Source organism: Austrofundulus limnaeus, unplaced genomic scaffold (assembly GCF_001266775.1).
Source record: "Austrofundulus limnaeus strain Quisiro unplaced genomic scaffold, Austrofundulus_limnaeus-1.0 Scaffold68, whole genome shotgun sequence".
Classification (NCBI taxonomy): Eukaryota; Metazoa; Chordata; class Actinopteri; order Cyprinodontiformes; family Rivulidae; genus Austrofundulus; species Austrofundulus limnaeus.
Genome location: NW_013952470.1, coordinates 1,867,131 through 1,869,405, shown reverse-complemented (window position 1 = coordinate 1,869,405; position 2,275 = coordinate 1,867,131). Strand labels below are relative to the sequence as shown.

Here is a 2,275-nt window from a genome sequence, read left to right as displayed (position 1 = left end):
CTCACACCGAGGACCTATCCACGTCATCATTTACCCAGAATACTTTGCATGTAAATAAAATAGCCCCGTCCGTGTAATATATTTTTAAACTTTTAGTTTAAAAATGATTAAAAACTAAACAGCCTACAATATTTTTATAGTCCTTATTTTACAGTTAAAATATGTTTATTAAATAAAGTCTAATGTTACAACTAATCAGGGATCCCTTTAAATCTGTAACTGATATAAATTACAGAAATGAGGATCTGATTGCCCAGTGTAACTATATAAGAAGTTAATACCTAAATAGATCAAAAAAAATTATAGCAGTAACCAGTTGAATTAAACTCTTCCAGAAAAGCAAAACAAAAACAAACAAAATAAAAAAATCTGCCATAATCAAATTTTTTTCCAATTTTTACCAACATGACATTTTTGGCACTTTGGTTTTGTTATTGTTCAAAAAATTGTGTGATTAAATGAAATTACAAGCCTACGTCATGTTGCCATGTTCTTTAGGCTGACATGGTCGAATCTTTTGAGTGTCTTTGTAAGCCTGAAGTTGGATTTGGATTTTAGAAAATGAAAATATCCAGATTATTTTTATTATCATTTTACAATACAGTATGTAAAATATTAAAAGTGGTTGTTCCACCTCCCATGATAGTCCAAGAGACATACCATGCTTACCTGCATAAACAAGTATCAGACATTTTGATGGTACCCCATTAAACTACATCCCTTCATATTAAAAAATACATTTCTTACAAAAAATATCGGGGACACAGTCATAATTTAAGATTAATGCTAAAAATCATGGTTTCAGTCAGTATTTCCTAAACTGGCATCAATAATATCTTCAGACACGCCACTAATTAAAATATATAAGATTAGATATACAATATCACCTATTTTCATACTAGTAGCTAACAAATGACGCCTACCCCCTAAATTATATATGTACCGTATTTTTCGGACTATAAGCCGCGACTTTTTTCCTGAACTTTGAACCATGCGGCTTATAGTCCGGTGCGGCTTATACATGGATTTTTTTCTTCAGCCACCAGGGGGCTCTTATGCTCCGCTTGCTTCAACCACTCGCTTCAAAAAAGGAAAGGAAAAGAAAAAAAGGAAAAAAAGCGATCCTTCCAGAGCCGACTGTTGACCAGGAAGCAGCGATTTAAAGATAGTCAATGGCCAAAAACTCATAAAAGGGGATAAAACAGACACTTTTCACAGTGGAATCTGACTGATAAAAACTTTGGAGCTTAATCCAGGACCAGTTTGTGGATAAACGTCGAGTGAAGAGCCGCGGACTTTTTTTCCCCTCATTGCACTCCCCGGGGAAGGAATCCCATGTAGTGACGTATGCTGGAGCGGGAGGGCTTTCCCACCACAGCTTCAGAGCCAGCATTACCCCGGGAGGACAGCGACACAGAAAGCAACACTGAACAGATACCGCTGTGTGACGCAGCTTTTCTCAGCTTGTTTAACTCCGACACTGAAGAGGAGGACTTCGATGGTTTCAGTGCGCCAGAGGACAATGAATGAGACGTTTTGTTGGACCAGAAACTGTGAAAGAAAACTACCAAAATAAGGTCAGTTAAGTGATCCGTATTCCTCCGAACTTTAATTCCTAAAGGTTTGCTTTTTATGTTTTGATGTTGAATTCACTTTTTTGATGGCAAATTTGGGTATACTGTTTTTTTTTGTTGGGGGTAAGGCTTATAGTCCGGTGCGGCTTATATGTTAATGTTCGCGGATTATTTTTTTAAATGGCGGGTGCGGCTTATAATCCGGTGCGGCTTATAGTCCGAAAAATACGGTATTTATTCATGTATAATACGATCATCATTTTTGAGCTTAAAAAGCATAAAAAACCTAATCACCAATAACCCGTGTGATACTAGCCCCTTACTTTATGGATGATTTTTAGGGTTAAATTTCTAGCATTACACATGAATAAATACAGTATATGATATATGCCAAATTTAAAATATCACATATCATTGCCCTGCTTCAATTTATAAATCATACTTTAATGTTAAGAAGTATATATAAAACCATTGTTTTATTAATGTTAATAAAATTTCAGTTAATTGCACTGACCTATATTGTGTTGTAATTTCCTCCTAAATTCAGTGTTAGTGGGAGACACACAAACTACAGGTGCTGGTCATAAAATTAGAATATCATGAAAAAGTAGATTTATTTCAGTAATTCCATTTAAAAAGTGAAACTTGTATATTATATTCATACATTACATACAAACTCATATATTTTAAATGTTTATTTC

The 2,275-nt window shown here is 34.5% G+C and overlaps 1 protein-coding gene across 1 annotated transcript in view; it reads right to left on the bottom strand.

The window, feature by feature from the left end:
• The window catches only part of LOC106518954 (translation factor Guf1, mitochondrial), a gene marked incomplete at its 5' end in the record, with an annotated part of 31,700 nt that overhangs the window by 17,577 nt on the left and 11,848 nt on the right, over window positions 1-2,275 (bottom strand).